The sequence below is a fragment of the Pseudophryne corroboree genome, chromosome 2, assembly GCF_028390025.1.
Source record: "Pseudophryne corroboree isolate aPseCor3 chromosome 2, aPseCor3.hap2, whole genome shotgun sequence".
NCBI classification, from domain to species: Eukaryota; Metazoa; Chordata; class Amphibia; order Anura; family Myobatrachidae; genus Pseudophryne; species Pseudophryne corroboree.
The window spans coordinates 689888126-689915694 of NC_086445.1; the positions used below are offsets into that span (position 1 = coordinate 689888126).

The 27569-nt window shown below is 50.5% G+C and overlaps 1 long non-coding RNA gene across 1 annotated transcript; it reads left to right on the forward strand.

Moving 5' to 3' along the window:
• The first annotated feature begins 271 nt into the window (after positions 1 to 271).
• On the forward strand, positions 272 to 20402 carry LOC135051090 (uncharacterized). The gene is made up of 5 exons (XR_010242031.1): positions 272 to 410; positions 2030 to 2090; positions 18394 to 18454; positions 18530 to 18706; positions 19650 to 20402. It is a non-coding gene; the product is annotated as an uncharacterized LOC135051090 (long non-coding RNA).
• The last annotated feature ends 7167 nt before the right edge of the window (positions 20403 to 27569 follow it).

A 27569-nucleotide genomic window follows, 5' to 3' on the forward strand; every position in this document is an offset into this window, starting at 1 on the left:
AAAGCTGTTCAGTATTTGGGGGCAACATGTAAAAGCAGCCAGTATTTACCCTGCACCGAAACAATATAACCAACCCAAATCTGAATCTCTCTGCACATGCTACATCTGCCCAACCTGCAGTACAACATGGGTTTGCCTAGTTGCTTGCTTTATTGCTTTACTTACAAACATGAATCATTATCCAGTTTTTCTCCCCATCTGTTACCCAACCTTCTGCTATCACTTTCCTCTTATGCAACACCTTTCTCCCCCCTCCTTGTTTTCCAGTTCTCCCCTCTTTATGTTCTTCCAGTCTCATCTTCTGAATGGTGTACATAGAACCATGGCTGTTGGCTGCTGATCAGAAGAGGCATGGATGAAGAGAGGCTCAACCATGTTCAACACCACATAATTGATTCTAAGAATTGCAGGTAAGTACAATTCTAATTTGTTAAATCATTTAGCAGTCCATGCTACACTTTTTCACCCTCCATAACTTGTGAGGTGGGTTGGGACAGGGCCCTGCAAGATCCACTGGTACTTGCCCCCAAAATTCCTGATGGGGGCCCTGTCAATGTGTGCTGGCAGTGTAATGTTAGTGATAATAATTAGTGTCTGCAGGTAGTGAAAGGTTAGTGATAGTCATACATACAGTCACAGTATGTATTAGTAATGCAATGCTAGTGATAGTGATGACCGTGACTGCTGGTACTGTGATTTTAGCAATAGTTATGACAATGGGGCTAATTCAGACCTAACTGTAGATGATCGTCACACTGACATGCGGGGGAACGCCCAGCACAGGGCTAGCCTGCCCCACATGTCAGTCCCTGCCCGTCGCACAAGTTCAAAAGCATCGCAGATGTGCAATGCTTTTGTACTTCAGGAGTAGCTCCCGGCCAGCGCAGCTCCTGCGCGCTGGCTGGGAGCTACTTGTCGCTGACCGGGTCGCAGCGGCAGCGCGTGACATCACGCAGCCACTGTGGCACGCCCACCCCCCAATGGTACGGGAACGCCTGCGTTGCCCGGACAGCGCCCCCTAAACAGCGGCCAAATGCCTCCGGCCCGCTCCCTCCTGCCCAGCGAACGCCTCTTCCTGTCAATCAGGCAGAGGCGATCGCAGGGCTACGACAACCGTCGGCTGTCTGGCCTGTGCCACGCATGCGCACTTCAGACCTGATCGCTGCTGAGCAAAAACGCACAGCACTGATGAAGTCTGAATCAGCCCCAATGTCTGCTGGTATTGTCATGTGAGTGATAGTATTTGATAGTGAGTGATTATTTCCAGACTCGATTACTGTAATCTCCTAACTGGCCTCCCTGACAATTACCTCTCTCCACTCCAATCTATCCTCAGTGCTGCAGCCCGGCTCATCTTCCTCACCAAACGCACCACCTCCCCTCTCCTACAAGCCCTTCACTGGGTTCCCTTCCCTTTCAGAATCCAATTCAAACTTCTCACACTTATACCATGTTCACACTGTCTTTTGGCGGGTTGCACCCGGGACTCGTGCACGAGTCCTTCCCAGGTGCAACCCGCTTGAGACCCTGTTCAGAGTGGCGGCCCGACACGGCATATTGCCGTGTCGGTGACGTCACCGGGTGACATGCGGGGGCGGCGCTTGGAGATCAGATGATCTACAAGCGTTGCCCGCTCCTATAGTGTGAATGGGTTCACACTTGCGCCTGACCCAGTATTGACCCGGGAATAACCCTTCTTTATTCCCGGGTTGAAATACCGGGTCAGACTACCCGGGAACTTGCCAGGACCCCCGTTCACACTGCAAATAAATCCGCATTACTGCGCGTTCACGTGCAATAACCCAGATTTTTAAAGGCAGTGTGAACGTGGTATAACTTACAAAGTACTCACCCACTCCTCTCCCAATTACATCTCTGACTTTATCTCCCTTTACTCTCCCACCCGTCCTCTTCGCTCTGCTAATGCACGCCGACTCTCCTGTCTTCTGATTACTTCCTCCCACTCCTACCTCCAAGATTTTTCATGTGCTGCTCCCTTACTCTGGAATTCTCTACCTCTCCCCCTCAGACTCTCCACCTCTCTACAGAACTTCAAATGGGCTCTCAAGACACACTTCACAGTCTAGGAGGTGAGCACTTGATAAGGCTACAGTGACATGGCGGTCATTTCCACATTTGTACACCACATCCAGATAGTACTGTACCTTTGAAGCTTGAGCATGAAACGTCGGATTCATGCTAAGGAAGTATAATGGGTGTGTGTAGAATGGTAATCAGGGTTTGGTGGACTGTTTTAAACAGCACTGGATGTGTAATACCCTGAAGTTTAAAAAAAAAAAAATGGGGACCCCTTGTTTTTTTTTAAATATTGAAAGTCTCCATACTGTCCCTATGCAGCCCTATAGTATGACAGGGCTGAACTTTATGTGACCCTGTCAGCCTGTCTGACAGGGATCTTGCCGCCAATTCTCTGGTCCTGTCACCTCTTACCCAGCAACATAAAAAGTCCGGGAAACATGTCCCCAGCTGATTGGGTTCCCTGGGTTGTAGGGCAGAGTGACCAGGGGGTGTTCTGTTGCTGGGGCCCCGGGAGCCAGTCATCATAGAGGAGAGGGGAGGTGGAGGAGCACCAGGACCCTTAAAAGAAGCCTCACAGCACAGGAGAGGAGTCCTGGAGATAGGAAAGTGTCCGGAGAAGCCCCAGCCATGTAATCAGCAAGTGGCTTACCGAGGTCCGCTGGAGAGTGGGAGACATCACCATGATGCCAGGAGATCGAAGTGTCCGGCGCTAGGGGAATCGTGGCCAGAGAACAGAAGAGAGGTGCGGACGCCTGGAGCAGTGCAGGAGACCTGGTCCGGAGTGAGGAAATGGAGCCGTCTACGCCGCTGCCTGCCTGTCTAGAGCGGATCGTGGGGACGAGGAGAAGTCCGGTGCGGATCCTGCGTGAAGAGGAGCGGGTGGAGAAACGGCCCCCCTGGAGGACTTCCCAGGCTGCTGCTTCCAGAAGTCGCGGGACCCGCCTGGTGGACACCGGGCGCACAGGCACCGCTGAGGACGACCCCGGGAAAGAAAACCCCTGGCGAGGACCCCTGGTTGCTGAGATATGACGGCGCGGACTGTCGGCGGAGAACAGTGCGGACTGGAGGCTGTGGGAAGAAGACCCATGGGGCGTCGCGACCGGAGACTGAGAAGACCTCAGCGTGGAGATGACGGCGCGGACCAAATCCTGTGGCAGTGCAGAAGACCCCGGGACATCACGAACCTCAGCGCAAGGGCGCATCCCCGGTGCAGTGCCTTGCATCCCGGGTGGCGCCGAAGACCAAGGAAATCGGAGGTGGCAGAAGCGCCGCAGCAGGTGGTGAGACCCTGATCGCCCTTCCACTGCCATACTCTGCCCCTGTAATGCCCTCCGCTGCAAAACTCTGCAAATGGGGAATATTTTATTTAATAAAAGGGGGTAGGCACCCCTAAGCTCCTTGGGCTCCCCTTTGATAGTCGGTACCCTCAGGTTTATTATAATTGAAGAGGGGTGTGTCTTAAGCTAATGATATAGTTAAGTTATGCTGGTATCTATAGTTCTTTCATGCAAGTTCCGCCCAGCAGTTTAAGAGCCAATGTAAATGTGCTTATTTGCAATTGTGTTATGCTGGTATCTATAGTTCTTTCATGCAAGCTCCGCCCAGCAGTTTAAGAGTCAATGTGAATGTGCTTATCTGCAATTGAGTTAAACTGGTATCTATAGTTCTTTCATGCAAGTTCCGCCCAGCAGTTTAAGAGCCAATGTAAATGTGCTTATCTGCAATTGTGTTATGCTGGTATCTATAGTTCTTTCATGCAAGCTCCGCCCAGCAGTTTAAGAGTCAATGTAAATGTGCTTATCTGCAATTGAGTTATGCTGGTATCTATAGTTCTTTCATGCAAGCTCCGCCCAGCAGTTTAATAGCCAATGTAAATGTGCTTATCTGCAATTGAGTTATGCTGGTATCTATAGTTCTTTCATGCAAGCTCCGCCCAGCAGTTTAAGAGGCAATGTGAATGTGTTTATATGCAATTGAGTTATGCTGGTATCTGTAGTTCTTTCATGCAAGCTCCGCCCAGCAGCTTAAGAGTCAATGTAAATGTGCTTATCTGCAATTGAGTTATGCTGGTATCTGTAGTACTTTCATGCAAGTGTGAGAGGGCAGCGGGTTGGGGGGACGGGGGAAGTCACTGGCCCCCGTTTCCCCTGGTCAGCGGCGGCGTTGCGGCGGGTCCTCAGCACGGAGGGGCTTGCATCCGGTGGGATTCAAGCCCCTCCAATCGCGGGCGAGGATGGCGCCGGGCGGGAGCCAATCAGGGCTCGCGCCCGGTCAGCCAATCGGAGCATGCCGCGACGAGCCAATCAAGGCTCGCCGCGTCATAGCGCCACCCCCTCCCAGCGTCTTATAACAGACGCGGCGGAGCGGGAGCGGCCAGTCGGCGCCGGGGACGGAGCAGAGAAGAGCTCCAGAAGAAACAGAAGAAGAAGAAGAAACAGAAGAAAGAAGGCGGCGGTCCAGGAGAAGAGGCGGCGGCGACGGCGACGGGAGCGGCCAGGAAGCAGAAGACAGAAGAGGTCCCAGCGCGAAGAGACTGTCGACGACCGGGAAGAAGACGTCGGGACGACCGCGGAAGAGGAGCCCACCGGAAGTCCCGGAGGAGAGTGCCGCGGTGTGTGGGAGGCAAAAGAGCTAACGAAGCTCCCCACCGCGGCCTCTCCCTACGGCCCGGTAAGCGGCCTCGTGCCGAGTCTCACGCTTCCTCCTAGACCACCGGGTGATCGGGCGCTAGGCCCGTGGGCATAGTCAGGCCCTCTCGGCCTGTGGGCAGATAGTCGGGCCCTTCCGGCCCGTGGGCAATTTGGTCGGTGCGTCTGGGCCTGGGAGGCCGCGCGTAGTCGGGGCTCCACCCGGCCCGCGGTCTGTAAGGCCAGACCCGACCATTCTCTTCCGTGGGGTTTTGGGCGTTAGGCCCGAACCCCTGCCAGTCACCCAGTCAGGCGGGTATTAGGCCCGGGGGCATAACGGGCCATAGGCCTGCGGGCCATAAGAGCACCTAGCCAGAGGGGGGTAGGGAATCATAAGGTGACCCAGGGCATTACGTTCGGGTCATCCAACGGTACCCACTAAGAGGAGGGGGAGACCATCGGGGTGTTCTCAAATCAAGCGGAGCCCTGCCCTTTGCACACCTCGGCGAGCGAGCTGTGCGGCCGCTCGGGCGGGGTACATTGTAGGCTGGGCGCAGAGGGTCGGCTGACCCTCACGCCTTGGGTACACTCCCAGGGTGGGGAAGAGCCGTGGAGAGTTGGTCACCACTAGGGCGAGGTGGCAGAACCTGCGTCGGACCGGATGGTAAGGTGCTCTCCATTTATATTGTACTCGCATTGATCTCGTGTTTGCTTGACCTGTTGTTAGCGATTAGGTGAAGTAGCCGTCCCAGTAAATTGTTGCAGTTCATAGTAGTTAGGCTCAGTTTGTTGTTAGCCGTTGTTTAGTTGTAGGGAGGCTGCTGTCATTCTTTTCCACAGGAGCGGAGTGGCGCATCAAGCAAGTTGACAAGAGTACCAGCGTGAGTATTATTTGTGAGTGTGTGTCCTTGTCCGTGTTGAGCACCGGTCGCGGGATCCCGCTAGGCCTAACGGGCTCGCTCCCACCTCGGTGCGCAAGTGCCAAATAGGTGACGATTGGGTAGCTGAGGCCCACGGGCCGATGATGACATTCACCTAATCGGTGAACGTCGCAGCCACCCCCGGTGTGCCACTTATTCCCCAGGTAAAGGGAGAAGTGGGCCCGCAGTGAGAGTATTTCTTGTCCCCTTTAGCCGGCAAGTTCCGGGCGGAGGCCCCCGAAGAAGCGTCCTCTGAAATCAACGCTGAGCGGGCGGAGTGTGCGCGCAGATGGAGGTAAGCAGTGATTCACTTACACGGCCGCCGGCTTCATACCACTTCGGCATCCTTACATTTGGCGTAGTCGGCAGGATCCTTAGAGAAGATGGATCGGGAAGTGGACAAGCCGGAGGACGACGGTAACGAGTCCTCCGAGGAGGTGAAGGACACGACCAAAGATCCGCCTCGGGACAGGTTACCCATCGGGGCGGCCCTCAACCACCTTGACAAGTTCGACGGGCAGAATATGCCCTTGACGGAGTGGATCGAGCAGTTGGAAACCACGATCGACCTCTACCAGATTCCGAGACGGGTACAGGTGAATTTGGCGTTGAAGGTCCTGACTGGCGACGCCCGGAAGACCGTGAGAGTACGCCCCGAGCGGCTTCGTAAAAGCCTGGCTGACGTCTTCACCATCCTGAAGGGCGTGTATGGGGAGAAGGCCACCACCACCACGCTGAAGAAGCGTGTGTTCGCGCGGGTTCAAAGGGAAGATGAGACGATTTCTCAGTTCGCGAACGCGATCCAGGAATACATGAGTGAGATCCAGACGAGGGAAGATGAGGAGTTGATGACAGGGGACCCGGATTCCACCTTGAGAGGTATTTTGATTGGTGGACTGAGGAGCAGGTCCCTGCGGAACTACCTCCAGGATAAGGTCGATGGGGATGGCGAGCTCACCTTCTTCGAAGTGTTAGGGATGGCGCTGAAGAAAGAAGAAAATGCGGAGCTTAGTTCCAGCGCCGTGTCCACACCACCCACTCAACCGATAGATAGGGTCCGGGCGCCGGAGATTAGTCCCTTGGAGGGATGCATCAAGGAGCTAACCACCACGCTCCTTCTCGTCCAGGACGAAGTGTCCCAGTTAAGGCAGAGGGTGGAACGGGCCGAAAGCCGTGACGCCGACCCCGAAAGGAGGGGTTGGGACGACGAGGATCGGGCCAAGGAAAAGAACCCTCGGAGGAAAAAGGAGACGGAGACCGCTGGACGTCGGGGAGGGGAGGTGCGCCCGAGGGGACCCCGCGAGTTGGTGTGTTGGGAATGTGAGGAGCCTGGACATTTCGCTCGGGATTGCCCGGGGCACCGCTCCGGACGGGAGGGGCGTAGGAGACCTTTAAACTAAGGTCCCTCGCGGTAACGGGACAAACCGCGGGGGAAGGCGGCGCCCAAGTAGACGTCGTCGACTCATCGGACTTGTTCGGTGAGTGTCCCACGGTAGTGGCAAAGTTAGGAGGGAGGGATCAACGTTGCCTTTTGGATACCGGATCGCAAGTGTCCACCATGTCCGAGAAACGGTTTAGGGAAGATTATGCCCATCTCACGACCACCAGTGTCGGGAATTGGGTAACCCTAGTGGCCGCAAACAACCTTCCCATTCCCGTAACAGGGGTCGTGTGGATTGAGGTGGAGGTGTATGGGCAGTCCCTTGGAAAAAAGGGGTTCGTAGTGGTGAGTGGCGAGGAGTTTCACCATGGGCCGGTGATTCTGGGGATGAACATCCTACGGAGTCTAGATCGAGTACTCGTACACGATAAGGGCCCCCAGTACTGGAAGTATCTGGGTGTGCAGAAGCCGGTGCAGCAAGCTTTCCAGAGAGTCGTCCAGCGGAACGAAGAGACCGCCTCTGTGGAAACCATGCGCCCCCTCGGCCTGATTAAGACGCGACATAACCAAAGGGTGAGGATCCCAGCGAGACAGGAGGTGGTCCTGGAAGTACCCGTCCGTGCGCAGCAGCGGCTAGAAGGAAGGGAAGTTGTGATAGAACCTTGTTGGTTCAGGCAAGTGGAGGCCGGGTTGCTGCTGGCCAGAACCGTAGCGGTCGTACGGAATGGCACCGTACCCCTACGAGTGTGCAACCTGGGAAACTCACCAATTAAGATCCCGGGCAGGTCGGTGCTGGCCCATCTAGAGGCTATCCCCGAAGGTGGCATTGAACCCGGCCCTAGGGTTACCTTAAAGCCGGACGCATGCGAGCCTTGGACGTTGGCCGTCGCCCTTGAGGAAAAACAGGAACCCACCGCGGAGTGGAACGGGGACGTGATCCTGAACCAGATGGATGTATCACTGGAGGGCCTTGGTACAGCAGAGGTGGACCGGGTAAAGCAAATGTTGTGGGCACGACAGAAGTCGTTCTCCCGCAGCGAGGAAGATTTTGGTCACACGACCGAGATAGAGCATGAGATCAACACCGGTGACAGTCTGCCCGCTCGGGAGCGCTATCGGCAGATTCCCCTGAAGCTGTACCAGGAGGTCAAGACCATGATCCAACAAATGTTAGCCAACGGCGTCATCAGGGAAAGTAAGAGCCCATGGGCTGCCCCCATCGTGCTGGTAAAGAAGAAAGACGGGACAATCCGATTCTGCGTGGACTACCGGAGGTTGAACAGCTGCACCGTCCGGGACGCTTATCCGTTACCCCGCATTGAAGAGTCACTGGCGGCTTTAGGGAAGTCGCGCTTCTTCTCCACGCTGGATCTGGCCAGTGGGTACTGGCAGGTGCCCGTCGCGGAGAAGGATCAGGCGAAGACGGCATTCGTTACGCCCATGGGGCTTTTTGATTTCTGTCGAATGCCCTTCGGGCTCTCCAATGCACCGGCCACGTTCCAGCGCCTAATGGAGCGCTGTCTCGGGGACTTGAACTTCGAAGCAATCCTCATCTATTTGGATGACATTATAGTGTTCGCCCCCACCCTGGAGGAACACTTGCATAGGTTGGAACAAGTGCTCCAGCGATTGGAACAATACGGCCTCAAATTGAAACCACGGAAGTGCCACCTCTTGAAGTCCAGCTTGGAATACCTGGGCCATGTAGTCTCGGAGGAAGGGGTGCGGCCCACCCCCGATAAAATTGCCGCAGTCCAGGAATGGAGGACCCCGGGCAATGTGACGGAGTTGAGGGCATTTCTGGGATTAGTAGGCTACTATCGGCGGTTCATTCGAGACTTTGCCAAGATTGCAGGCCCCCTGCATGGACTGTTGCGAGGTGTTGCCACAGATGTGCGGAATCGGGCAGTGGCGTGGGACCAAGCACAGGAGGTTGCCTTCACGGGGCTTAAACAAGCCCTCACCCAGGCCCCCGTGCTGGCTTATGCTGACTTTGACAAGCCATTCATATTGTACACCGACGGGAGCCACCAAGGCCTGGGGGCTGTACTCTCCCAGCTGCAGGAGGGCCAGGAGCGAGTTATCGCATATGGGAGTCGGAGTCTCCGAGAGTCGGAGCGGAACCCTGACAACTACAGCTCATTCAAGCTGGAGTTGCTGGCAGTCGTCAGGGCGGTCACCGAGAAGTTTGCAGAGTACCTGACCGCCACCGACTTCGAAGTGGTCACGGATAACAACCCCCTGTCGCACCTGCATACAGCTAAGTTGGGCGCCCTGGAGCAGCGTTGGGTAGCACGCTTGGCCAAGTTCTCCTTTAAGATCCGATACCGGCCGGGTAAGGCGAATACCAATGCAGACGCCCTGTCCCGCTACCCGGTAGGGCTACCTACGGGGCCCACGGACGAAGAGAGAGAGGGTCAGGAGATCCCTGACCTTACCAGGATGACCCCCAGCCCGACCGGGCCCAAGGCAACACGCGGGATCCTACTACAGAAGGCCTTGCCGGACTGGGCTGCAGCACAAGGGCAAGACCAGGAGGTGCGGTGTGTGCGAGGGTGGAAGGAGCGGGACCACTGGCCGTCCTCCGCGGAGAGGCTGCAGCTTAGCCCGTGGGGCAAGAGGCTGGTACGTCAGTGGGAACGATTGGCCGTACGAGGAGGGGTATTGTGCCGCCAGGCTTATCTCGAGCATGAGCTCCGGAAGGTGTGGCAGGTTGTTCTCCCCAGAGAGTTGGCCCGTGGTCTGGTGACAGAGGCCCACGAAGAAGGCGCCCATTTTGGTACAGAGAAGACCCTGCAATGGGTCCGCCGGCAGTACTTCTTCCCGGGTTTACAGACCCTGGTGGAAAGCGTGTGTCAGACATGTAGGAGGTGTGCTGTTACCAAAAGTGGCGAACAACAGGCACCAGTGCAGACCATTCGGACCACCAGACCCCTGGAGTTCCTCATGGTGGACTATGTCTTGATAGGGGAGTCGGTGCGTGGGTACCAGTATGCCATCGTGATGACCGACCATTTCACCAAATTTACAGTGGTTGTCCCTACTATGGACCAGACTGCCGACACGGCGGCTAAGGCCATTGTTGAGCATTTTATCCGAAGGTACGGCTGCCCGGAGCGCCTCCATTCGGATCAAGGTGCATGCTTCCAAGGTCGGGTGATGGAGCGGCTGTGTCGCACCTATGGCATGAATAAATCAAGGACCACCCCGTACCACCCCCAGGGGAATGGAGCCTGCGAGCGATTCAACCGGACGTTGCTACAAATTCTGAGGGTCCTGGAGGCTGACAAGAAGCGGCACTGGCCCGACTTTGTTCCGGAGTTGGTGTGGGTATACAACAACAGAGTACACCGGACCACGGGGTTCTCGCCTTATTTTCTGCTGTTCGGCCGACCAGAGAAAGACCTACAGGACCTCGATCTGTCCCTACCGGCGGAGGAGGAAGAGTGGACGCACAGTGGGTGGATTGAGGAGCAGAAACGCCGACTGACGTTCGCCCAGGAGGTGGCAGCGGGGAACATCGGGTCCAACCTGCACCCTAGCCCCGGGAGGTCGCTAGGAGGACCATTCGCTGAGGGACAAAGAGTGTTAGTCCGAGAGAAACGTCCTGGAAACAAATTGAGCGAACGATGGGAGGTGATGCCATACATCGTGCAGCGGCGAGTGTCTCCTGACAACCCCGTTTACGAAGTAAAGGCGGAAGAAGGGAGTGGGCGTGCCCGCACTTTACATAGGAACATGCTGCGTCCCTGCCTATTTGAGGACCTGCTCCCCATGGAGACAGTCCCAGGGGCTACTCCGGGATCGGAGGAGGATGATTGGTGGATTCCGCCGCCTGAAGGGGCCCCGGACCCTCCGCCATCGGGAGAGTCAGCCGAGAGTGGTGAACTGGTGACTTCTGTGCCAGAGGTTTCCGTCCCCACCTCAGCAACCCTGCCCAGGCGTTCAACTCGAACTACCCTTGGGGTGCCGTCCCCCCGCTTCGCGGACCCAAACTTCGAGTGGGCCGCAGCTCGCATCTTTGTAGGGTCTACAAAGGAAACAGGGGGGGGAAATGTGAGAGGGCAGCGGGTTGGGGGGACGGGGGAAGTCACTGGCCCCCGTTTCCCCCGGTCAGCGGCGGCGTTGCGGCGGGTCCTCAGCACGGAGGGGCTTGCATCCGGTGGGATTCAAGCCCCTCCAATCGCGGGCGAGGATGGCGCCGGGCGGGAGCCAATCAGGGCTCGCGCCCGGTCAGCCAATCGGAGCATGCCGCGACGAGCCAATCAAGGCTCTCCGCGTCATAGCGCCGCCCCCTCCCAGCGTCTTATAACAGACGCGGCGGAGCGGGAGCGGCCAGTCGGCGCCGGGGACGGAGCAGAGAAGAGCTCCAGAAGAAACAGAAGAAGAAGAAGAAACAGAAGAAAGAAGGCGGCGGTCCAGGAGAAGAGGCGGCGGCGACGGCGACGGGAGCGGCCAGGAAGCAGAAGACAGAAGAGGTCCCAGCGCGGAGAGACTGTCGACGGCCGGGAAGAAGACGTCGGGACGACCGCGGAAGAGGAGCCCACCGGAAGTCCCGGAGGAGAGTGCCGCGGTGTGTGGGAGGCAAAAGAGCTAACGAAGCTCCCCACCGCGGCCTCTCCCTACGGCCCGGTAAGCGGCCTCGTGCCGAGTCTCACGCTTCCTCCTAGACCACCGGGTGATCGGGCGCTAGGCCCGTGGGCATAGTCAGGCCCTCTCGGCCTGTGGGCAGATAGTCAGGCCCTTCCGGCCCGTGGGCAATTTGGTCGGTGCGTCTGGGCCTGGGAGGCCGCGCGTAGTCGGGGCTCCACCCGGCCCGCGGTCTGTAAGGCCAGACCCGACCATTCTCTTCCGTGGGGTTTTGGGCGTTAGGCCCGAACCCCTGCCAGTCACCCAGTCAGGCGGGTATTAGGCCCGGGGGCATAACGGGCCATAGGCCTGCGGGCCATAAGAGCACCTAGCCAGAGGGGGGTAGGGAATCATAAGGTGACCCAGGGCATTACGTTCGGGTCATCCAACGGTACCCACTAAGAGGAGGGGGAGACCATCGGGGTGTTCTCAAATCAAGCGGAGCCCTGCCCTTTGCACACCTCGGCGAGCGAGCTGTGCGGCCGCTCGGGCGGGGTACATTGTAGGCTGGGCGCAGAGGGTCGGCTGACCCTCACGCCTTGGGTACACTCCCAGGGTGGGGAAGAGCCGTGGAGAGTTGGTCACCACTAGGGCGAGGTGGCAGAACCTGCGTCGGACCGGATGGTAAGGTACTCTCCATTTATATTGTACTCGCATTGATCTCGTGTTTGCTTGACCTGTTGTTAGCGATTAGGTGAAGTAGCCGTCCCAGTAAATTGTTGCAGTTCATAGTAGTTAGGCTCAGTTTGTTGTTAGCCGTTGTTTAGTTGTAGGGAGGCTGCTGTCATTCTTTTCCACAGGAGCGGAGTGGCGCATCAAGCAAGTTGACAAGAGTACCAGCGTGAGTATTATTTGTGAGTGTGTGTCCTTGTCCGTGTTGAGCACCGGTCGCGGGATCTCGCTAGGCCTAGCGGGCTCGCTCCCACCTCGGTGCGCAAGTGCCAAATAGGTGACGATTGGGTAGCTGAGGCACACGGGCCGATGATGACATTCACCTAATCGGTGAACGTCGCAGCCACCCCCGGTGTGCCACTTATTCCCCAGGTAAAGGGAGAAGTGGGCCCGCAGTGAGAGTATTTCTTGTCCCCTTTAGCCGGCAAGTTCCGGGCGGAGGCCCCGAAGAAGCGTCCTCTGAAATCAACGCTGAGCGGGCGGAGTGTGCGCGCAGACGGAGGTAAGCAGTGATTCACTTACACGGCCGCCGGCTTCATACCACTTCGGCATCCTTACACAAGCTCCACCCAGCAGTTTAAAAGTTAATGTGCTTATCTGCAATCGAGATGCTGGTATCTATAGTTCTTTCATGCAAGCTCCGCCCAGCAGTTTAAAAGTTTCCTGCCTGCAATTGAGTTATGCTGGTATCTGTAGTTCTTTCATGCAAGCTCCACCCAGCAGTTTAAAAGTTAATGTGCTTATCTGCAATTGTGTTATGCTGGTATCTATAGTTCTTTCATGCAAGCTCCGCCCAGCAGTTTAAAAGTTTTCTGCTTACCTGTCACTCGTATTGCTAAACGCTGGTTACCTGAGACTTTAGAAGCCATAACCAGCCTGCTTCAACTGTGCACCTGCTTCCTGCTTACCTGCCACTTGTATTGCCGACGCTGGTTACCTGAGACTTTAGTTTAGAAGCTATAACCAGCCTGCTTCAACTGTGCACCTGTTTCCTGTTTACCTGCCACTTGTATGGCTAAACACTGGTTACCTGAGTCGGATGTAGAAGGGCTTTAACTAACCTGAGACTGAAGTATAGCAGCCATAACCAGCTTATCTGTTTCCTGCTTACCTGTCACTTGTATCGCTAAACGCTGGTTACCTGAGACTTTAGTTTAGAAGCCATAACCAGCCTGCTTCAACTGTGCACCTGTTTCCTGATTACCTGCCACTTGTATTGCTGACGCTGGTTACTGGAGACTTTAGTACAGAAGCTATAACCAGCCTGTTTCAACCGTGCACCTGTTTCCTGTTTACCTGCCACTTGTATTGCTAACGCTGGTTACCTGAGACTGAAGTATAGCAGCCATAACCAGCCTGCTCCAACTGTGCATCTGTTTCCTGTTTACCTGCCACTTGTAAATTTTGTTAGGATAATAAAATGGAGTTGGATCCTGTATATGTGTGTGTTGTCATTGTGTCTGAGAGGTAAAGCAGGTCTGCCGCTCTGATCACCCGAACCTGATTCACATTTTAGCACCCCACAATTTAGTTTACGTTTTCGGCACCGTAAATGTTATGTGTTTGTGGGTGTTACAGATGCCCATAAATGAACTTGTGAAACTTTTGACAAGCAAAGACTAAAGCCAACAGTTCCTTTCTCATCAGAGCGTAATGTGTTTCGATCTCAGTATGGTGCACTCTCCCTCTTTCAGCTATATTAAAAAAAACTTTTTTTACTATTGTTCCTTGTATGCACAAACTCTATCTGCCATAGCAACAAACAGGGACAGTGTTGTTGTGGGGCAACTAAAGCTGCAGCTGTCGAAACCAATAGCTGCAGTCACAGCCAGCGCTACCCGCTCAGCAAAAGGATGCAATGCAGGTAGGCGCCAGGCTGGAGAGACGCTCTCCCTGCTTGGCATCCCTGCTGATGTCCCTGCTGCTGCTCCTGTCACACTGTATGCCAGGCAGCGGCACCGGCAGCTAGAAGTGTTCTCCCTCCACCCCCTGTGACAGCAGCAGTGTGCAAGTCCTGAAAAGGGGATGGAGCTACATGGGACTGAGAGGATGGAGCTACACTGGACCAGATTGCTACAGAGGAGGTTGAGCTGCTACAGATCTGGCCAGCCAGAATTTGTTAGGTAAGTGGAGGGAAAGAGAGTGATAGAATGTGTGTGTGTGTGTGTGTGTGTGTGTGTGTGTGTGTGTGTGTGTGTAAGTGGCCCTTCTGTGGGCATTATGTATAAGGGGCGCTACTACTGGGAGCTTTATGTGTATAAGCGGTGCTACTACTGTGGGCATTATGTATAAAGGGTGCAACTACTGTGGGCATTATGTGTATAAGCAGCACTACTACTGGGGTCCGTTAGGAACTCCCTTTGTGCAAAACAGAACTCCAAGTCACAGATCATAGCAGAAAACAGATAGGTTTATTTTATGGTGGTGAAGCATACAGGCGAACAAAAATGATGTCAGGCACAGGAGACTCAAACAAATACAGGTTGAGTATCCCTTATCCAAAATTCAAAATCCCACATTTTTGGATCCCCTACTGAGATAATTACATATATATTATATATTATGTGTATGTATAGATATATTATATAGATAATATGATATATAATATAATATGTATATATATGTGTCATTATCTCAGTAGGGGAACCAAAAATGTGACATTTTGAATTTTGGATAAGGGATACTCAACCTGTATTCACCGGGTACCACTGAAACATGAAAAACTTAACTTGGTGGTGCAAGTAAACTGGAATCTAAACATAAGTTTAGGAACACCGGAGCACACGGTTTGCAGGCTAGACTTGGAAGGTAACAGGGGGCTGGAACACAAAAAACCAAGACTGGCAGGTTTGACAGGCAAACAACATTAATGATCCAGCAATGCATGCTGGATCTTTGGCCAATGATATAGTGCAGGCAACAGGTGTACCAAGCAGGAATAGAACCCTAATTAATACAGTGTCCGGACTCTGGGTCGACAGCACTTAGGTCGACATACCTTAGGTTGACGCCTATTGGTCGACAGTGACAAAGTCGACACCATAAATAGGTTGACATGACCATTAGGTCGACATGAACAATGTCGACATGGAAACAGGTTGACATGAGTTTTTCCATTTTTTTTATTTTTTTGGAATTTCATACTTTACGATCCACGTGGACTACAATTGGGAATGGTAACCTGTGCCAAGCGCAGCAGTAGTGGAGCGAGGCACCTTGCCCGAAGCATGGCAAATGAAACAAGCGGAGAAAACAACACCAAAAAAAACCATAAAAACAACACACACACACAAAAAAAACCCATAAAAAAAACTCATGTCGACCTTTTTCTATGTCGACCTTTTTCTATGTCGACATAATGGTCGTGTTGACATATTTCATGTGTCGACCTACTCACTGTCGACCAATAGGTGTCAACCTAATGTGTGTCGATCTAGACACTGTCGACCCTGAGTCCCATACCCATTAATACACCTGACCACAAAACAGAATAAAACCCAAGGTATGGTGACCCCTAGTGGTAAAGAACATATTACCAGTACATACACAGCAACACATAATATAACAGGGGCATTATGTGAATAAACTGCACTATTACTTCTGGGCATTATGTGTATAAGCTGCATTACTATGGGGGTAATTCCAAGTTGATCGCAGCAGGAAATTTTTTAGCAGTTGGGCAAAACCATGTGCACTGCAGGGGGCGGGGGCAGATATAACATTTGCAGAGAGAGTTAGATTTGGGTGGGTTATTTTGTTTCTGTGCAGGGTAAATACTGGATGCTTTATTTTTACACTGCAATTTAGATTGCAGATTGAACACACCACACCCAAATCTAACTCTCTGCAAATGTTATATCTGCCTCCTCTGCAGTGCACATGGTTTTGCCCAACTGCTAAAAAAATTTCTGCTGCGATCAACTTGGAATTACCCCCAATGTGCGGAGTAATGTGAATTTAGCACATCTACGATCATGGGTATATGTTCTAAAATTCGTACTTGTAGCGATTTGGAGGGAGAATCATCACGAATGACATCGAATGTGTAATTGTGGAACTTTTTGAATTTATTACGACTAATTTACTAAGCTGTCGTATTTTTTTTTTCGTGTTTTCCGATGTCGATGTCATTCGTAGTTTTGTAAGGTAGAATGCGGCCGATTTTGTGGTTTTGCGGCCGTGTTATGAGGTTTTTTTACAACTGCGTCACATTTTGGTTACGGCAGTGTTTGTCCGTTCACGGCCGCGTTTTTTTCCTAAGTTTCGTTTTTGTCACTCGTCCGTGATGGAGGAGTGTCTGTGCACATTACTATAAAAACGCCCCAAACCGTCAGCACCTCGTGGGTTTAGCTAGTGGAGAGGTGAGAGGAAGGTGTGTTAGGAGTTGGAGAGTTGTTTGGAGTTTGTGGAGGATTTGAGGAGGTTATTTGCGATTGTTGAGTGCTGTACTGTGTGTGTGTGTGTGTGTGTGTGTGTGTGTGTGTGTGTGTGTGTGTGTGTGAGTAGTCTTGTCATACTTGTTGTGTAGTTATTTAAAAGTTTGTTTACTTTTTTGTCATTGTTTTTTATTTAACGTCTATTGTCATTGTGAGTGAGTGAGTGAGTGAGTGAGTGAGTGAGTGAGTGAGTGTGTGTGTGGTGTGTAGTGGTAGTGGAGGAGTGTGTTTACTGTTTTTTTTTCTCAGTGTTATTTGTTGTTTGTCCTGATTATGTCCCAGTCAGAGGTGAGTGAGGTGGGGGAGGTGAGTGAGAGGGAGGAGGTGAGTGAGGTGGAGGAGGTGAGTGAGAGGGAGGAGGTTAGTGAGGTGGAGGAGGTTAGTGAGGAGGAGGGGGTGGCTGCTGCTGCGGCCTCCAGTGATAGTGATGGTGTTGTGGCTCCGCAGCCACGCACCACTACAAAGACTGGCCGCAATGTCAAATTTAGCTATGCAGAAAATATGGCTTTGGTGTGGGAGCTGATGAGGCATCATCGGCAGTTGTTTGGCCATGATGCTGCAAAGGTGTCGTTACGCAGGAAGAGTGTTCTGTGGGGGAAGGTCATTGCGGCTGTGAATAGTGAGGGTGTGGTGAGGCGGACTGAGGACACGTGCCGTAAGCGTTTTTACGACATAAAGCGCCGTGTCAAGGCGAAGATGGCCAAGGAGGCTAAATCGGCCCGCCAAACCGGGGGTGGACACCCCTTCCGTGCATCTTACCGAGATTGGGAGGAGCCTGTGCGTGCACTCATTCCGCAAGAAGTGGTTGGTGCCACTCATGTCCGGGATTCGGATCGGCCAAGGCAGGATGGTGAGTTATTTTTGTTTTTTTATAAACAATTTAAGCATGTGTGCTTTGTCCTTAGTTGTCTGAAATGTCTTCTAGCTAATTGTAGTTGTCAGTTTGTTCATTCTTCTAATGTGTTGGTGATGTAGTGCAGGCCTGGCCAACCTGTGGCTCTCCAGCTGTTGTGAAACTACAAGTCCCATCATGCCTTGCCACAGTTTTGCTATTAGGGAATGCTAAAACTGTGGCAGGGCATGCTGGGATGTACATCTGGAGAGCCACAGGTTTGCCAGGCCTGATGTTTTTTTTTAATTAAAAATCTTACTGGTTGCCTTGGAGTTTTTCTGGTGTTGTAAGTCAAAAGTAAATGTTTGTAGGTGTGTTTTCATGCTGTAAAATTTTTATTTTTGAAACAAAGGTTGTTTGTAAATACATTTCATATCATTTATGATTATTGTGTGTTGTTATGGGTTGCCCTTTGTGTGCTTGATGTGTTTTTGAATGCATATTTGGTTGTGATGTTTCCAATTTTTACAAGATATTTTTGTCTAGTGTTTTATTATTATTTAGCAAAATTGAGACCTTAGCGTGCAATATTGTGGTTGTGTCAAGCTACAACGTTTTGTTTTTAATTAGTATAATTGTTTGCATTATGCGCCTTTGTGTATTGTATTTTTGGCATAATTTATGCAAATTTATAGAATACGCACCCAATGACGTCAGGCAGAAAAGCATAAGCATCGTTTAGTTTAATTCTCATCAGGTACCACATATGTTAACATCACAATAAGGAATTTGGAAAAAAATATCACCAAAATAGTATGTTCATAAGTACATTCTTCATATTTCTACGGTACGCCAGAGAAGCAGCACAGCCAGGCCACAGCCAACACTGCCAAGAGATGCAGATGGTGGCAATGCCGGTAAGATTTAACTGTATACACATATTCTGCAAACACATAGAAACACAAAATGTTAATGATTATCTTATCACACAGGTTCTTCTTCGGCAAATCCACCTACACTAAGGCGCCCATCACAGGGCTCGGTTACTGTGGCAACGAGGCCACCCAAGAGACGCCGTCTTGAGGCTCCAGCACCAGCATCACCACCCCAACGGCGCATCTCCGCAGTGTCGGCCGTGCCACCACTAGTTCTATTGGCCAGCCCCCAAAGTGAGTATCCACAATCCCCTCAGTTGTCTGGTGAGTAAACATAACAATTACGTGTAAATAAGTAAACAAACAGTGTTGTCGATTTATTAACCTCGAGAAGGCATAAGGATTTGAAAAAAACCTGATATGTGCAAGGTGATAAAGGCAGCAGTACAAAATAAACACAACTGTTAATGTGCATATTGGATCTGTTTGCCTTGTGCCTTTATCACCTTGCACATATCACTGCTTTTTCACTTCCTTATGCCTTCTCCAGGTTTATACATCTGCCCCACTGTTAGAACATAGAAAATATAATTAAACTAATGACCAGTCATCCTTGCAATAATCAACAACAACAATCAGATGGTGTTAAGGTATTTTTAGATGGATAATTGTCAGATGTGATGTTGGCCATATCAACACATTTTTGACACATAATTTTTGGAGTAAAAAAACAACATAAATGTTAAGTCTCATCCAATTGTTTTACATGGCCAACAACACCACTTCTAAACATAGTGCACCGTAATACTTTTTCTACCATTGTTAATGTGTACATTTTAGGACACTATATTTGGTTATGTTTTTGCCAGACCACTGACTGCCTTGAACAATGTATGAGTGTATTGGTAAACACATTTATTTTATTGTGTGTGTTGTTCCAAAGGAAGGTACATTCCCAATATGTAAATGTAGTAATTTGTATTTGTTCGAGTTCTTCGTGGTTGCACATTAATTGTGGCTCAGAGTCCAACAATTTAAAAAAAAAAACATCAACTGAGTCGTGAAGGATAGAAGCAACATATTTATACAAACAGATGAACAACATAGTCAAGTTTATGCCACAATCTATTGATCAATTAAAACATGAATATTAAGAAGAAATGCATGTTTACGTAAAGCTAGAGTAAGACTAATGCTAAAAAGTTACTAAATACTGGCTGTCTTCAACCCCATACAGAACCAGCCATCATGGCCGAGGATGTCCAGCAGGAAAATGACCAGCAGGATACATACACTCTTCACCTGCAACCCATAGATGATACCCAGACAACCACGCCGCATGACATACCCCAAACATCCCACAGGCCACAATTGAGCACAACACCAGCCCAGACACATATGGACACTGAGTTTTGGAGGGGATGGGCCAAACAACAGGAACTGAACTATGCGTGCCTTAACAAACAAACCCAATACCTGGCAAGTCTTCCCCATCATCTGCCTAGACTGGCTCGAAACTCTGGCAGACTTATCGTTCAAGTGGGAAGAATAGCCAATTCAATGGAACAGATGAGGGCAGACAACTGCCAAATGCAAGCAAATCTCGTACGCATCATGGATGAGCAACAGCGCCAACAACAATCCCTAATTCAGGTCATCCAACACAACCAAATTATTAATGAAAACATGTCCCGAATAATAGCAAGCCACACTGCAGCTAATACGCAACTCACTGCCAGCCTCAATATACTCAGCCAAAGCCTTAATGTTTTGGCATCACACCAAGTCAGCTCTAGCTCGGGGACAACTACACCAAACCAGACCCCAGTTCAATTCCCAGTTAGACGCTCCAGTAGAACCAGGAGCAACGAGCCAGCACAATCCTCGGCACCCAGCACACAACAAAGAAAAAAATAATGTGGCCTGCAGCTAATTTTTTCAATATTATAATATTATGTTGAGTTGTTGTGGCAAAAATGCCTTTGTTGTAGGAAATAAATTGCTCACACGGAATATGTGTTTTGTTTAATTAGCTACAGAAACAACCTGTACATTAGTGTCTAGGACCAGATGTGTATTGTTAGAAATATATTGGCTGCCCCTAGGTGTCCTCAGCTCAACGTGTGGCTAATCTATGGCACCCAGAACATTGGCCATGGCCGCAAGATCAGATAAAGCTACCCTGACTGCATGCCACTGCGACTCCTGGGTAGGGAAGCAGGTAGAGGCATGTATGTAGCCATCCAAGACACCCAAAACCTGAGTGGACAATCCAAAATTAAAGGTGAGTGTCATGACCTGTAATCAATACAATACTGTGTTCTATTACATTACAGAAGCACGAATTAGACATAGACGTGTATGTATGTTTTAACTCACCTGAATTAAATATTTATAAAAGGTGGCCTGTGAGATACTAATTACATTGCCAGTCACAGGCTGGAAGCTGCCATTAGCCATAAAGTGCAACACAGCCAGGAGTTTGAGCAGGCCTGAGACAGAGCGAGAGCGTGCTGTCTCAGGGTCTAGGTTCAGTTTGACAAGGTCATACAGAGGGAAAATGTTATTTACATTTAGTCGGAGCATCTGTATAACATGGTCATCAGCTAATGTGTTATTGTTTAAACGCACACTAAAAAAACAAGCCATGGCCAGCCTACGCGGAACATGTACAACCTGCTTACCCTGTAGTTTTTCCTGGCCTGGGTTTATTGTAGCCTCATGGAGCAGTGTCAGGTATCCCCCAGCAAACAAGACAGCAGTACTACACACAGTAGCAGCCATTTCAGATTGAGAGTGGTGAAAAATGTGTTGGGGCCCCTTTTAAAGGTCCAAAAAATCAGGTGTAATGTAGAATTGGCAACACATGTAAACAACGCTTCTCAAAAGCAGGTCTATTTTTTTTTAGGCTTTTTGTACGATTAGTATTTTTTCACGGCCGAACATGCATTTTCACGGTAGAGATTTCAAATACGAATGTTTAGTAAATTACCGTGTTCCATACCTAAACAGCCGCGTTTGACCGATGGTGTATTCATTCGTACTTTTTTTCTAGGACTTCCAAAAAAATACGAATGCCCTCATCACTGCCGTGATTTGAGTTTAGTAAATTCCCGAGATGACACTTTGAAGAAAAAACACCATCTCGGTCAAAATCGGGAGATTAGTAAATTTACCCCCAGGTCTGAATCACCCCCTATGAGCAATTTTGACTGAGCGATTTACCTTGAACTGGCAGTAGGAGATTTTGACTAACTTTACCAGCGATTTTGACTAAGTGTGCAAGCGATTTTGGCTATAGGCGATTTTGACTAACTCATTTAAATAGGGAGATGTTTTAACTTTTCCAGCGACATAGTCGAAATTGATTTGCCTGCACAGTCTATTTTTCATAGCGATAGCGACCTGGCGGGGACACACATCGCTATCGCTCGCTGTGTACACACAGAGCGATATGCACTAACGTTCTTAATGATTTTGACTATACAGTCAACATCACTGAGCCATATTGCTCCATGTGTACACACCTTTTGGGGGATATCCAATTAGCAACAGTAATTTACCGGGGCTAATTGTCCCACTGGGGGCTATCTGATTAGCCCTGATAAGACGGTACGAGATGCGGCTTATCGGGGATTCTGTTTCGTCTGCCTCAGGCAGACCAAACCAAATAATGGAAAACGGGCTGTTTCTACCAAAAACACACAGGTTTCACTGAACCTGTGTGTTTTCGGGAGAAAGGGCATTTTTGTACAGGTGATCAGTTAGGATAGCCTGTAAAAAAAAATGGTGAAACATTGGGAAAAATCGCGAAAAAATAAAAATTTTCAGACCCAGTGTTTTACTAGGGCTAATTGGATATCCCCCTTAAAGTTTTCATTTTTGATGTGCTGTTGATATTAACCAGTTATAGTCATTATGTGTGTTGTATCAACTTTAGCTGTGGATGGTTGAGAAATCACAACTACAGTATAAGCAGGGACTTGTAGTTCACCATGGACAATTCTATTATTACACTATCGCCCCACACCAACCATGCATTGTGTGTGGGACGAGTGCTAGTAATATGACACTATTGCTGCTTATACCTAGGAGGCAGACAGCACACATTTTTGTGGCCCAGCATCCCCTCAAGTAATCACATCTGGTGCCAACTGGGCTTAGGCAGTTTGGATCTATTGCACGGGGACCAGGGCTAACAAGAATTGAGAGGGGCCCGGGTACTGGGGGTGTGACCAAATCAGAGAGACATGACCCTGCCCCCTCCACAAAAGTGTTATGCTGACCATTGCACTGGAAATGTCTAGTGCTGGTTATACTGAAAGCAGGGGGAACCCCTAACTAGTTTTTCCCCTGTTTTCTCTTACGTCCTAGATGATGCTGGGGTCCACATTAGTACCATGGGGTATAGACGGGTCCACCAGGAGCCATTGGCTCTTTAAGAGTTTGAGGGTGTGGGCTGGCTCCTCCCCTATGCCCCTCCCACCAGACTCAGTTTAGAAAATGTGCCCGGAGGAGCCGGTCACAGCTAGGGGAGCTCTCCAGAGTTTCTCTAGTTAAGTTTTTTTTGTGTTTATTATTTTACAGGGAGGCTGCTGGCAACAGCCTCCCTGCTTCGTGGGACTAAGGGGGGGGGGAGTAGTGTCCGCACTGCGGGGCCTGAGCCACTATCTCCGCTGACAGGACACTGAGCTCCTGAGGGGATTGAACGTTCCCCGCCACAGGGGATCGCTCACCCTGGCAGCATGCCGCCACTCCCTTACAGAGCCAGAGGAGCAGTGGCGAGTTAGTCATCGGCCCCCCTAGCAAGCGGGGAGCCGGTGTGAAGATGGCGGCAACAGGGTATGGAGTGCAGTACTAAATGTGCTCCAGGGCTCAGCGGTACATAGTGCGGCACTGTGAGGGGCGCCCTGAGCCAGCGCCTACACCCTACACTGACCTCCAAGCCTGTCAGGGTCCCAGGATCACTGCCAGCAAAATTCCTCAGGCCAGTATAATCTTCAGATGAGCGGGAAGACAGTGCCATGTAAGGGGGCGGAGCTTCTCCTCAGAGAGGACCCAGCAGCGTTCAGAGCCATTTTCCTGCCTGCAGAAGCGCTGTCAGTGAGACATGTCCCTCCAATTCAACCTCAGCTATCTCTTATGGTACCAGGGGGTTGTACAGACTGTGTAACCTATTAAGGTGCACCGGCAGCACTGGTTGGGGGTCTCCCTATACCTTGAAAGCGCTGTGTGTGGTTTGGCTCCAATCTCTGTGTCTCTCTTGCCATTCTTGGGGGTGAAACTCTGTCTGTCCTCCCCTGTGTGTGTGTGTGTGTGTGTGTGTGTGTGTGTGTGTGTGTGTGTGTGTGTGTGTGGAGTGTCTGTGGTCTCCATTAAGCTATGTCCAGGGACTCTGTGTCATATGCTGCAGAGGATATGTCCTCTCAGGATGATCCCATTCCATGTAATCAGGATTGCACTGTTTTAGCGCAGATACCAGCAAGGGAGCCTGAATGGTTATCCTCTATTAAAACTATGATTTCTCAGATTTCTACTAGGGTTGCACAGAATGAATCTGCAGCTCAGGTTTTACAGAACTCTATGGCAGTTTGGTCCGGTTCTGTACCTCAGGACACCCTACTGTATGTTCCCACAAACGTGCTCTTGCCCAAATTATGCAAGATGACACGGATACCGATTCTGACATGGCAGACGGTGAGGGGTATGTGCTGTGGGGGGCAGCATCTCTTGCAAAAGGGGTGCAGTTGATGATAGAGGCTATTAGAGATGTGTTGAATATCGCTGATACAACACCTGAGCAGATTGGGGAGGCTTACTTCACTGACAATAAGAAAGCCTCGCTAACCTTCACTGCGTCTAAAGAATTAAATGCTATATTTGAGAAAGCATGGGAAAACCTGGAGAAAAAAATCCAGGTCCCTAGGAGGGTTCTGGTTGCTTTCCCCTTCCCCGAGGAGGATAGGAAAAAATGGGAAAACCCACCCATAGTTGACGCATCTGTACCCAGACTCTCAAAAAAGTTGGTTTTACCTGTTCCAGGATCTACCGCCTTAAAAGAGCCGGCCGATCGCAAAATTGACACTACGCTCAAATCCATATACATGGCTTCAGGGGCGATACTATGTCCTATTATTGCCTGTGCATGGATTTCCAAAGCTATAGTAAAGTGGTGAGGCACGTTACTTGAGGATTTGGATACAATGGATAAAAGTGATGTTGAATTGTTTTTACGTAACATTCAGGATTCTGCAGGATTTATGGTGGAATCCATGAAAGACCTGGGTTCCATGGCTGCAGGGATATCTTCCTTGTCTGTCTCAGCTCTTAGGGTACTTTGGCTGCACCAGTGGTCTGCCAACGCGGACTCAAGGAGAGGTGTGGAGACCCTACCCTACACAGGTCAGGCTCTCTTTGGGGAAGCGTTGGATGCGTGGATTTCCACGGCTACAGCGGGTAAGTCTCCTTTTCTTCCCTAAGCTGCACCTGCTACGAAGACACCCTTTTCTTCAGCTGCATCTCAGTCCTTTCGGACTGCCAAAGCAAGAAAGGCCAAGCCGTCCAACATCTTCTTTAGAGGATGTCGGCCAAAATCGAAGAAGCCTGCTGCGGCGGGTTCCCAGGAACAGAAACCTACGGTGGACCGTGCGGCCTGGAGGTGGGGCCGGTGGGGGCGAGACTCAGGCATTTCAGTCACGTCTGGGTGTCGTCCGGCCTGGATCCCTGGGTGCAAGATAAAGTGTCTTTGCTGGCAGATAGGGCTATCCTACAGGAAGCCATCCAGAAGTTGGTGGAGGCACAGGTTGTTGTACCAGTCCCACCCCATATGCAAAACAAAGGTTATTATTCAAACCTTTTCGTGGTACCGAAACCGGATGGTTCAGTCAGGCCCATTCTGAACTTAAAATCGCTAAACCCCTTCCTGAGGGAGTTCAAGTTCAAAATGGAGTCTCTAAGGGCAGTGATATAAGGTCTGGAGGAGGGGGAATTCCTGGTATCTCTGGATATCAAAGTTGCGTTCTTCCACATTCCGATTTGGCCGCCGCATCAAGCTTATCTCCGATTCGCACTGTTGGACTGTTGTTTTCAATTCCAGGCCCTGCCATTCGGCCTCTCCACAGCACCGAGGGTATTCACCAAGGTGATGGCGGAAATGATGGTTCTCCTCCGCAGACAGGGGGTGAATATAATTCCATATCTGGATGATCTGCTGATAAAGGCAGAAGCTGTTACAGTCCATTGTTCTCATGACCCATCTACTCAGGGAACACGGTTGGATCCTGAATCTTCCAAAATCACATTTGGAACCAACCAGGAGGTTGTCCTTTCTGGGAATGATCCTCGACACGGAAGTGCAGAGGGTGTTTCTCCCAGAGGAAAAAGCGTTGGTGATACAAACGATGGTCCGGGATGTCCTGAAGCCAGCCTGGGTATCGGTTTATCAGTGCATTCGCCTTCTGGGGAAGATGGTGGCCTCTTACGAGGCTCTGCAGTACGGGAGGTTTCATGCTCGGTCCTTCCAACTGGATCTCCTAGACAAGTGGTCGGGATCTCATCTACACATGCACCAGAGAATACGTCTGTCGCCAAAGGACAGGATTTCACTCTTCTGGTGGCTACAATTACCTCACCTTCTCGAGGGCTGCAGGTTCGGGATTCAGGACTGGATCCTTCTAACCACGGATGCAAGTCTCCGGAGCTTGGGCGCAGTCACTCAAGGGGAAACTTTCCAAGGAAGGTGGTCAAGTCTGGAAGCCGCTCTACTGATAAACATTCTGGGACTAAAAGCCGTCTACAAAGGTCTTCTACAAGTTGCCCATCTTCTGAGAAATCGGTTATTCAAGTGCAGTCGGACAATGTAACGACAGTGTCGTACATAAACCGACAGGGCGGAACGAAGAGCAGAGCTGCAATGTCAGAGGTAACAAGAATCATCCTCTGGGTAGAAAAACACGCGTTGGCGCTGTCAGCAATCTTCATTCTGGGAGAAGACAACTGGGAAGCGGACTTCCTCAGCACGATTTACAATTTACCGGTAGGTAATTAAAATCCTATTTTCAGCTAAGGCTGAAAGCCCTACTGCTGGTTAAAAATCATGGGGGAAAACCCAACCAGTCATGATAATATTTTACCATTTTTATTTAGCCTTTAGGAGCCGATTATCATTTGCTACTAAAAACTATACAATTATCATTCCAACTTACCGTTGTTTAGTTGGCAAGTTTGAAGATAATTGTGCAGTGTATGGGCAACTGAGGACCCCCATACAGTGGTAGATGAGAACATATGGCTGCCCTGTGCCAGCCCCGCCTCCTTAACTTGTGATGTCATGATGTCATGCTGAAGTGGCAGGGTCACCAGCAACAGCAAGAAGAGCACAGGAGCTCTAAAGGCTGCAGGGTGTCATTCCAAACACCCTGCAAGCCAAATGCTATTGCCATGAGGCAGCGAACATGCCGCTCCCTATCTCTGCTCAGCAGCACTGCTCACACACTTCTAGTTATGAACCTGCTCCCATATGTCCAGGTTTATCTAAGACATATCAGTCATCTTAGTGCTTAGAGGCTCATCCACATAGCTGTAGTATACTATACACTGCTTGGGGAAAGCTCCATGCCTTGATGCACGGTAATCCATAATCCATAGAGTCCATAGAGTCCATGTTAAATGCTGGAATATTTTTTTTTCAGCATAGTAACACAGACTTTACCTCACAGCTCCTGCCTTGCGCACAGGGATGCAGGACCTAATTTAATAGGTCCAGGCTGTCAATCATTTGCTGGGTTTACCCCTTAGAGTGTTGGTTTACCCCTGAGAGTGTGCACCTGCATTGTTTTTCCAGCATGGTAGTACAAGTCTCAGCATGGTGGCAACTTTTATTATGTTTAAAATTAGGGTTTGCAGCAGAGGAGTAGACAGAACTTTATGGGCCCCATAGCAACATTTTGAAGGGGGCCGCGTCCCAATGCTTCTAGAGAGATACCGCTCTGCAGCAGTTAATTTTATGCCCTAGTTAATTTTTTGAACCATAGTAGAGCCTTATTTTATGTTATGATTAATAGTAGTGCCCTAGTTTCTTTTATGAATCACAGTAATGCTTAAGTTGACCCTATGTCACATTCAGAGCTGCCAATACACATTATGCCGCACAGTACCC